This window comes from Saccostrea cucullata, unplaced genomic scaffold, assembly GCF_032062105.1.
Source record: "Saccostrea cucullata isolate Sc308-1 unplaced genomic scaffold, CSIRO_AGI_Scuc_v1 ctg18970, whole genome shotgun sequence".
Classification (NCBI taxonomy): domain Eukaryota; kingdom Metazoa; phylum Mollusca; class Bivalvia; order Ostreida; family Ostreidae; genus Saccostrea; species Saccostrea cuccullata.
The window spans coordinates 5,001-16,946 of NW_026920427.1; the positions used below are offsets into that span (position 1 = coordinate 5,001).

The window sequence follows — 11,946 nt, forward strand, 5'->3', positions numbered from 1 at the left end:
TTTGTTAAAGTTAAATAAGGTTTTTTTCTGGAAAATTCTTCGTGAGGGACATAAAAGGTAACTCTGTCTTAGACACGTCATGTACACTCAAGCGCCAAAATTTTGTACATAACGATCCAAAGAAACTCTGCAGTTACTGTTAATAATACATCGGATGGATTCAATCTTGACAAGAAATAATCCAACTCATTGTGTGTTTTTACTCCCTCGCCAAGGCTTGGGGATAAAAAAAACCCCACAAAACTCGTTGGATAAAAATCATAACTACAAATCATGGGAGACCCTATATTTTTTTTTATAACTTTAAAAAGTCACGGATAAGTCTCGACAAAAATCTATATTCAACTGATTTAATTATAACAATTTTGCATTAATTTGTAAAGATCCTGATTTTTATTCTAATTAATATTTTAAGAGGAAACAAAACCTATAATACTCTGTTTGTATACAGTTTTTATACAGTATCTACACTGTGATTGTATCAAATGTTAAAAGTACACTAAAATACATGTACACTATACCTTCTTGTTACAATTAAATAGCCTGTTTATTTGTAGATATATCTAGTAATCTTTTATTGAAAGATCGGAGCATGAATAGTAACCTCACCGTCTGATTTTGGTATACAGTTTATAGAACATGGGGCTTTAAATGTCATTCAATTGTAAATTTTGAAACTTTACGGCGGTCTTCTGATGTCAAATTTTAATTTAATTGATTCATTTAGGATTGAAAGTGGATTAACCCCTTTTTCAATAACTATGTGACTGAACATTTATATATCCATGTATACTTTTTAACCCTTGGGTGAAGGAAGATTTGTCAAAGCGCTGTGGCTCGACAAGGCGTTTGAAGAAGGATTAAACAGACGTGTATATATATATTCACTGTCATGCTAACCAAGTAAGTAAATAAATCAATATCCATTTCTGTAGAGCTCTGATTATTTTAATGATCTTCAATTTCATAAAATTCTCTCTCTCTCTCTCTCTCTCTCTCTCTCTCTCTCTCTCTCTCTCTCTCTCTCTCTCTCTCTGAACAACATAAGAATGTAAAAGAAAAAAGAAAGGCTTCATTTCTATTACATGTAGTTCAGAAGTTTATATAAATATTTTAAGCATTGCTTTGAAAATCTTATTAGTTTTTGGAAGAAACAAGTGAAAGTGACACTTGTTATATTTTTCCTTTTGCTGTAGAAAGTTATTTTTCTTGGTCTTTAAAATTATTTCAACAATTATTTTTTACTTTACCACCATAGAAAAGGAGTTATGTAAGCTTAGATAATTTCAAATTTCACAATATATTTTTTTTCTCTTTCCAAATTTAACTATTTTAAATGTATAGCTATTTAGATTTAATGGATAATGCATTATGATTTTTCCCTCATAATTAACATTAAAGAAATAAGGACGTAATAACATCTGAAAAATAAAGCAATCGCAACACATCGAAAAAAATTCTTTAAAAAATGATAAAATTTGCTCAAAAATATAAATTTTGACCAGACGATTTTCAACATAGCATGATAATAAAAAAAAAATACTCAAAGCCATCGTTAAAAATTGTTTGGTTGCACTCTCCCAAACAACTGGCTAAAAATGCCTTCATTCAATTTTTATAATCTCCAGGAAACATTTTTTTTTCATTCCGGAAAAAGATTTTGAATATTTTAGGAAAACAATTTTTCCCACCTACCCACCGACCCAAATCTTTCGTCGGGAGAGGTCAAACGTACATTATTTTAAAGTTTATCTAATGAATTCCTTGCATTATATTATCTAATAGTATAGTAATTACAAATTGTGAGGAATTATTGCTATCTCAGAATGCTTTCTATCCTTTTTGTGGCGGTTTTCTACAAAGTTAAAAAAACATTTGCATTAGATATCTGCAAACATTCCCTTCAATACTTCTGTTGACAGTTGTCAAATAGTTCAGCTGAGAAGCGCTACTTCATGTGAAGTGGATGTTTTGAGTTCAATTATCTCGACCGTCGTTTGTTTGTCAACTCCCCTTAAAAAGTTTTGAAACCCTTTTCCAACTAAGAGAACTTTTCTTTCCTTTAAAGACTAGGAGTTCATATCTCTAAAATGGGTTTCATTTGTAGATATTGCGAGCAAATGGTCTGTTTTGGAGAAAGAAATATTTCATTATCATGCGTTAGTTTCTTACAGTTTTAGTACAGTGTATTCTAGCAACGCTTGAGCATGTATTTTGGAGTAGACGGCTCGTTTTAGTCCTTTCTGAGTTCGGTTGTTAAAGAAGAGAGGACTTTGGTACGTCTCATGTATTCTTCAAAATAAATTTTAAGAGTAAAATTTGAACCTTTAATGTAATTGACAAAAATCTATTAAAGTATAGATAGACATCGATGCCAGTAGTTTTAATAATCAATTTTTGATTTTATTCATCATTTGCTTCAGCTGATTCTGTAATATATATATATATATATATATATATATATATATATATATATATATATTAGAATATATATATATATATATATATATATATATATATATATATATATATATATTAGAATCTATATATTTTTTTCTTCTATATTTCTTCCAATTCGAATTACAACCTTATAAAAAATAGACATTTTGCTGTTCATTGAATTTTTTAATAAACTTGATAACTGACGTTTCTGCTTTTTTTTCAAATTGTGTATTAGCAGTTGTATTTTTTGAAGTCTTACACTGATGGAACTTGTTATATTTTTTAGTGTCTGATCAATATTCAGTTTTTCTGTGTGACGTACTAGTAATGTATAAAGCTTGAATAAACAAATTCTCGGGTACAATATAGTTTTCTATGCCCTTAAAAAAATACATGATTAAAAATAGTTTTTAACTGATGTTTGTCTATGTCAATCATTGTGAAAATAATTTAACCCAGTAAAATCAATAAATCCCACTAACGATGAGCACAGTAGTTAATCAATATAAATTATTAATTGTCTCCGAGAAAGTAAATAATGGGGGGGATAAGAATTAGGTTATTTAAATTGCACATTTAGCTAAATGTAAACACTATGAGAGAACTAGTGGGAAAAAGAAAAAAGGTACCTAGTAAGTTTACTGCAGACAGAAATGATTTTTAAGACGAAAATCGAAAATGAAAAATCCTCTAGACTAAATGTTTAGATTTTAAAGAAGGATAATTATGTTCCCCAAACGAAGTTGGGGAACATATTGTTTTTACTCTGTTTCTTATTATTATTATTATTATTATTTTTCTTCTTCCTGGGAAAATTTTGTCCACGAGTGATCTTGTAAACTATACATCTGACTTAGGTGAAACCTTTTTAGGGTCAGTAGGCATGTTATGTAGAGTTGCCGAACGAAGGTCATTTTGCGCGCACGTGCTTGCAAGAGCGCGCACGTGAAACACGTGAAATGACAAATATAATGTATACTACCGTAACTTTTCTATTTTTTTGATGAAATGTTTTGAAACTCATAATGTAAGGATATATTAGTAGTATAAACAAAATGTCGTGGTCAATATGGCAAGATCTCACGCGCATGCACGTGTGCTACGCTCCGATTGGCTGAAACTAAAGTATCAATATCTTTCTTGTTTTTTGACGAAATCCTTTGAAATTTTGAACATAGCCATGCATTAGGATATCCTACAACATTATATATAGCAATTATCATGAAAACACGTGCATGCACGTGCGCTGCAATCTGATTGGCTGAAATTTTAAATAGCTATAACTCTCTTGGTTTTCAACCAAACAGGATGGGATTTGGAACATAGATATATATAATGGACTTCTACAAGAAGGTGTGGTCACCATGCACATGCATGCACGTGCGTGTACGACTGCTGCAATCTGATTGGCTGAAACTATAAACAGCTATAACTCCCTTGGTTGTCAACCAAACAGGTTGGGATTCGGAACATAAATATATATAATGGTCTTCTACAAGAAGGTTTGGTCACCATGCACATGCATACACGTGCAAGTACATGCGCTGCAATCTGATTGGCCGAAACTTTAAACAGCTATCACTCCCTTGGTTTTCAACCAAACAGGGTGGGATTTAGAACATAGTAGATGTAATGGACTTTAGGAAGGTATGGTCACCATGCTCATGTATGCCCGTGCGTGCACGTGAAATGGGTAAAATCAAAAATACACTTGAAGGAGCGTTTCTTTTAACTTTTGGATTAAATACTTTAATATTTAGCATATTAAAATATTTAGATTATGTAAACAATATGATATGGTCATTGCGCAAGTATGCAATGATAAAATTTAAATGAACTTGGTTCACTTTTGGGTAAACGTTGTTAAAGTCTCAAATGCATAAAATGTGTCTTATTTATATACGCTTACAGGGGATATGACTATAAAAGGGAGTTGGGGAGCGTTTGGGGAACATCTGTAACGGTCCCCGTTACAATTAGCACTAGTTATTATTATTATTATTATTTTTCTTCTCGGGAAAATTTTGTCCGCGAATGATCTTGTAAAGTACACATCCGATTAAGGGGAAACCTTTTTAGGGTAAGTAGGCATGTTATGTAGATTTGCGGAACGAAGGTCATTTTGCGCGCACGTGCTTGCAAGAGCGCGCACGTGCAACACGTGAAATGACCAATATGCTTGAAATTGCCGTAACTTTTACATTTTTCGATGTAATGCTTTGATATTTAGAATATATAGATATATTATAAATGTAGATAAGATATCATTGTCAACATGCAATTTTGTGTGCACGTGCTTGCAAGAGCACGCACGAGCAACACGTGAAATGACCGATTTAATTGATATAGGCGTAAATTTTTACCTTTTTAATGAAATGCTTTGAGACTCATAATATAAGGATATAGTAGTAGCATAGACAATATGACATGGTCAAAATAGCAAGATCTCACGCGCATGCACGTGCGCTTCGCTCTGATTGGCTGAAACTAAAGTCTCCATATATTTCTTGTTTTATGATGAAATCCTTTGAAATTTTGTACATAGCCATGCATTAGGATATCCTACGACATGATATATAACAATTTTCTTGAAAACACGTGCATGCACGTGCGCTGCAATCTGATTGGCTGAAACTTTAAATAGCTATAACTCCCTTGGTTTTCAATCAAACAGGATGGGATTTGGAACATAGATAGATATAATACACTTCTACAAGAAGGTATGGTCACCATGCACGTCCATACACGTGCGTGTTCGTGCGCTGCAATCTGATTGGCTGAAACTTTAAATAGCTATAACTCCCTTAGTTTTCAACCAAACAGGATGAGATTTGTAACATAGATAGATATAATGGACTTCTACAAGAAGGTATGGTCACCATGCACATCCATACACGTGCGTGAACGTACGCTGCAATCTGATTGGCTGAAATTTTAATCAGCTATAACTCCCTTGGTTTTCAACCAAACGGAGTGGGATTTAGAACATAGATAGATGTAATGAACTTCTACAAGAAGGTATGCCACCATGCTCATGTATGCACTTGCGTGCACGTGAAATGAGTAAAATCAAAAGTACACTTGAATGAGCGTATGTTTTAATATTTTTAGATTAAATACTTTAATATTTAGTATATTAAAGTATATAGATCGTGTAGACAAGATGATATGGTCATTACGCACATGCATTCACATGCGCACGCGTGCAATGCTAAATTTTGAATGAACTTGGTACCCTTCTGGGTAAACGTTGTTAAACATGTTAAAGTCTCAAATGCATAAAGTTTGTCTTATTTAATGAAGCTTACAGGGAAAATGGCACCAAAAGGGAGATGGGGAGCGTTTGGGGAACATCTGTAACGGTCCCCGTTACAATTATCACTAGTTGCAGTTGTTTTACATAATTTTTGTGGATCGTATAATTTGGTTCACAGGCCTGTGATTTGGTTGTAGTGTTTTATATGCATGGAAACCGAGGGGTGCGTCATGCTACTGCCAGCCTGTTAATTCAAAATTTACAACATGACAGAAGTAAATAAAAATCGTACTTTTAGAGGTAAATATGACGTATGTGTAGGTAAGTAATATAAAATATAACGGTTCACAAAACCTAGAAGGTTGGTATACTAGTATCTGTACGTCCATGTCTCAGGCAGCTGGTATGGACTTTCTGAATTAGGAAAAAAACTGATATAACAGAACTTTTAAATTACCGGGGGTATTTAAGGAATCACTGTCTAGTTAGTATAGTATGCCAGGGCATCAACGATAGTGGGAAACATGGGATAATTTGCATAACGGGCGAAGCCCTTTATGCATAAACTATCCCATGTTTCCCACTATCGTTGATGTCCCTGGCATACTATACTAACTAGAAAGTGATTCCTCAAATTTCCATTTCATTGTGAAATAGAATTGTAGATTTAGACTTTAAAAATGTAGACATAGACTAAAATTACACGAGGACTCCCATGCCAATTCCAATAGTCCTCGCCCACTAACGTCAAACACATAGGCAGCCGCACGAGATTTACATGCATATTTGGCCTCCTTTGCGTCAGACACAGAGACAGATGCGCACGAGATTTGCATGCATATTAGGCCTCCTCAGTTCCTGACCTATCGACCTGCCTAATTTATATTCCGGCAGAATTATCAAGATATAAACTCCGACAACTTTCAAAGAGTTATCACAGAGAAAAAAAATTAAAAATGGAAATATATTTTGTTGATGACAATGGAAAGTATATTATATTGAGAAAAATGGCAATGTTGAGATAGGAAACAGACAGTAATTTGTGATTATCAAGGATATGCGTATGTTGTATTGGAAGTAAAAATTTAAGGAATCACTGTCTAGTTCGTATAGTATGCCAGGGCATCAACAACAGTGGGAAACATGGGATAATTTGCATAACGGGCGAAGCCCGTTATGCATAAAGTATCCCATGTTTCCCACTGTTGTTGATGTCCCTGGCATACTATACGAATTAGACAGTGATTCCTTATATTTCCATTTCATTGTGAAAATAAAATTGTAGATTTAGACTTTAAAAATGCAGACAAAGATCTAAATAACACGAGGAATCCCATCCCAATTTCAATAGTCCTCGCCCTCTGACGTCAAACACAACGGCAGCCACACGAGATTTTCATGCATATTTGGCCTCCTTAGCGTTAGACTCGGAGACAGATGTGCACGAGATTCGCATGCATATTAGGCCTTCTTAGCTCCTGACCTATTGATCTGCCTAATTTACATTCCGGTAGAATTATCAAGAATTAACTCCGCTAACTTTCAAAGAGTTATCACAGAGAGAAAAATTAGAAATGGAAATATATTAAAATATACAAATTAGTAAACTACATAAATAGAAAAAACATTTCTTTCTAGTTTATGTCAATATACATAAAATGACTCAATATTTACTTAGTTAGTGTCAAGTGCATTTAGCATTCGCACGAACCATTCAGGATAGTATATATTTGCACAATATCTATTCATCAAGGGTATTATATGAATGTGCTCGACGGATTGTATCGAGTTATTACTTTCCTATATCTTCTAACATTTGTATTTAATTTTCCTAATTTCTATTTTAAGTTCACTTACAAAACATTATGTCAATGGTAAAGATTACTTTGAAATGATAAATATCTCGTGTCATAGTTTGACCCACCAGAAGCAAAAAATGAAGTCTTTGTTTTAGAAAACCGATGCACTGTGAACGAAGATTGCACAAAGAAAATTTAAAGTCATAATGAAAGCCATCGCTTTCAGTCGGCAATTTTGCTAGCCATTGTGGAGAGGGATTAGGTTTCAGTTTAAATTCCTCTGTCTTTAATGTACAAACCTGACATTGTTTGGAATCGTATTAGGTTTGTTGTTAATTTCATATGTTGGAAAGGCTCTCTGATATATCAACAGATATTGGGATATCCATGTAAGTTTTTCATTAAAAAGCCAGATTTAAGTTTTTTCCTGTGAATTCAATTATATGATGTACAGGTATTTTAATTTAAACCTTCGGTGAGCATGTGCTTAATTTTATCTCTTTGATTGATATCACTTCGGACGTCTCAATTCACTATTCATTGCTTTCATCTTTTTCAAAATGTTTAGCAGAAGAATTTGATAATCTAATTTGTAACGATTAATGCGCTTCTGGAGAAAATGGAATTTTATCTATAGCCTTTATTTTTTTTCTATATTTTTATAGCTCATCTGGTTTATATTTTATGTCAATAATGTTTTATTATCTAAAAATTGACTGATTAGAAAAAAATAGAACGTAAACTGATATGAAAGAAAAACATTTACCAATGCAACTGATTGTTTTATAAGAATTCTTTGAGCAATCTACCTAATATTTTGTGTTTAAATGGTCTTTCAAATTCACATGCTAGAAGAGAATTCCCCGAAAAAAAGATCATTTTTAAACTATTGATTTTTATTAATCAAACACGGCACTTTTTAAAAATGCATATAATAAACATCTAAAATGTGTTAAATGCAATATTTATCGTTGAATAATTTTTATCTCCCTTTTAGATTACCCGTGATGGCATCATACTAGAAGAATTCAATAGCAAATATCAGAAATGGGCCTCATTAAAATAAAATCAATTTGAAATAATTCGTGTGTAATGAATGTTTACAATGTGTGACACTTTGTGAAAGCCTCTTATTCATTGATGAAAAGACTACAGTCCATCATCATGCATAGGAATATGTTCAGACCCTCTACAGCTGGTGCTATTTCAAGGAAACATGGTACTTACCAACACAAACGTAGACCAAAAACCTCTATTTATCGTAAAAAGCGTCAAGAACTGTTGATGCTGGACGAAGAGACTGAAATCGACTTGTATAACAGTCATTTACTTGAAATTAGCCAGGATGAAGCATATGATAGCGATTCAACGGTGTGTGCTTCTGAATTTGAAATTCAAAGTGAAAGAAGTGCGAGATTATCGGCTGCATCCTCTTCCACGGGAGTATCATCCAGCGGAGTATCGGACGGAAATCGTGAGTTCGAGCGGTACAAACCACACGATTATGACATGAAGAGTGAAATAGACGGATTGTCTGTAGAAACCGGATCTTGCAGGTTTGGTTCGGTCCCTATGAGGTTTGCTGCAAAACGGATTGAAATTACAGAACCCGAAAATTGTCACTGCCTTTCAAATATGCTCTTTCATGAAAACGATGCTTTAAGTCCGTGGAAAACAACTTGTAGGCATAAAAGTGAAGCTCAAACAATGCAAAAAGACAACCGAAATGCTAACCCGAAGCAGTGCCTCGTACCGAGTTCGTATAGAAGAACGTTCGGCCAATCATCAAAAAACTTTAGCTATCCTTTCAGTCACTTTGAGAACAGTAGCAAATATATTCAGCAATATAAAGAACTTTGTTCATCTGTGGGGAAGTTCAGACAGGCCATGGAGGTTACCCGACAAAACAAGCTTCCTTTGCCTGATCCTTACCTCAGTAGAATCCGATCTACGGCTTGGTGGGTATTTCTTAATATTATAATGTCTTACCATCGAATTTGATTAAAAACTATTATAAAAAAGGCTGAATTTTTATTAACATAATGTTAATTATTTCCGTACATTACTGCATTTAAATCAACTGGTAGAAAATATTGAATTTAAAAATAAAATTATCTGAACCCTCATTGCATTGGTTTACATCCATCAAATTTGATTTTCAGTTTGTCTTCATAGAATATATGCATTTATCTACAAGTTTTAAGCCATCGTTTTTATTGCATGTAGACTGTTTATACAAGATAATATGTAACAACAACATATTTTGTATAAGAGAATCTAGTAAGATTCTTATTCTGTTGTGTTATCTTTAGTTACAAATCTCCAAAATCCCTTTATTTCATTTTAAGGATTTATACAACAATATTTAACACAATCTACAAACTGATTAGCCTTTGGTTTAACCAAACGATTACTGTCACTTGAAAAACAAATTTCATTCCCTTGATCGAGTTTGAAAGGGCTTGGTCAGGCGGTAGACTGGTCTTTAAGAAAATTAACAGCCCATTGGAGAAACTTTTAAAGGTGTTTTTCTCATGAGCATGACTTTTATGAATTCAATTAGCACTCAAATGTATCTATAAGCCGATTAACTCTTGTGGTCAGCAATTTTGACTATAATTCTGTTATATGTAATCAAAATCTCAACCAAAAAAGTTACGCAAGGCGAAAGTAAAACCTGTTTGATTGAATGAAATTGCTGAATGGCGGTATAAAGTAATAAGCAGAATATTAGATTGAAAGCTAAGCGTCAGCAAATACTTTCCTTTCCTTTTATTGCAATAATGTAATATTTGTGACGTATTTTACTACAAAAATCATTCAAATGTTAACGCTCGATATAAAATAAAGAAAGGTATACACCTTATATTTAAAAAAAAACAAAACATTTTGCAGACATTTGTATATTTGTCGCGTAAGGAATCAAAACAAACCTTTCGTGCCCTCTCTACCTATATTTTTTATAATCTCTAAAGCATGTTTGACATATTGTTTTTGTTTCTTTCAGCTCGATCGCCGAGAACTTCGACATCTTCGCAATATTAAACATAGAGAAAGACGCAGGGTATTTTATGTACTTAATAAACCTACTTACAATGAATGGCTTTTAATCTTGTAATTAAAAATGAATTTAATTAGACCATGATTTTTAAAAGAGGATAACAATAACACTATGAAGATCTTAGTAAAAGTCACAAAATTTAGGTCAACGTATTAATTATTGCACTCACAATAAATAAAAATGTAGTTTAATTTAAACCTCAAATTTAATTTTTTTTTCAGTGAAAAAGATGTGTCCGAAACTGACAGAGAATTCTCCAGGTCCTTGACAGTTAATGACAGGGGCAAAAACCTGAATTTGGCCCCCGTGCGGGATTCTTTACCACTGCAGTTTTCCGCTCACCATGGGAAGTCTCTAAGTAAAAATGACCTGCGTTTCAACCAATACCTAAATCTAGTAATACCAAAGACAGCACTCACCAAAACTAATATTCAGCTAAATCTAGATAATCCAAAAGAAATGTGGACTCCAAGATTTGAGTCCAAAAGAAATCCAACGAAAAATTCCCACAGGAGATCAGAGAGTGTTGATTCACTAAAAAGGTCATCGAAACACGCAGATGTGAGTTCCAGACGATCTTCTGGTGCAAACAGAGCAAGTCAACTAAGACTAGAGCGTGCAGCGACGAGTGCCGATGGTACCCGATTAAAAAGTGATTCGGGATGCCTCATACCACCCCCGCCACCCTTGCCACAGAGTCCGTCTATTTTAACAAAACGCAAAACACAAAGTCAGAAAACGAAATGTGTGAACCAGATCCGCGCCATGTTATCTGATCTTGAGGATTGCAAAGGGAAGTTGGATCGCACCTGTAGACGACTCGAAAATATAAAACATTCTGATTCAAAAGGTTGATCGGGTCCTTCCAGCTACTAAGACTTTCGGGATAGAGGGCCAGACATGCAGAACGGAGGATCAGTTAAGCATCATTCACCGGCTTAGAAAAGAAAAGGAACGAACGTTAAGAGTGTCAGCTGTCAATTAATGCATCTTTGTAAAATTAATATACAGAAACTAAAAACATTTTTCAAGATCAATTTGGGTACAGGTGTTTAATTTATTTTTTTTTTCATTTCTTTGTAATTTTATACACTATGTGTATATTAAAAACTTCATCAAATTAATAAAATTATTACTGTATGTTCAGCTTTTTCATTGAAAAAAATCTTTAAGAAAGAGCATTTCACTTGACTCTATCATTGGTTCACAAAGAGATGGCTTGACTGATATGAAGCTGTAGATATTACATCAAATTGTTATAACATGTAAAAAGATGCTGAATGAAAATACTATGATTGAAAAACTTTCTTTCTTACAAATGTATACCCTGGTAAATAATGGTTAAAGAAAACTTTGTCGAAAATCCCTATAATTACTACAAATATGAG

At 33.4% G+C, this 11,946-nt stretch overlaps 1 pseudogene; it reads left to right on the plus strand.

Annotated features, from left to right (window-relative positions):
* Positions 1–2,178: 2,178 nt before the first annotated feature.
* Positions 2,179–11,587, plus strand: LOC134248865 (uncharacterized; annotated as a pseudogene).
* Positions 11,588–11,946: the final 359 nt, after the last annotated feature.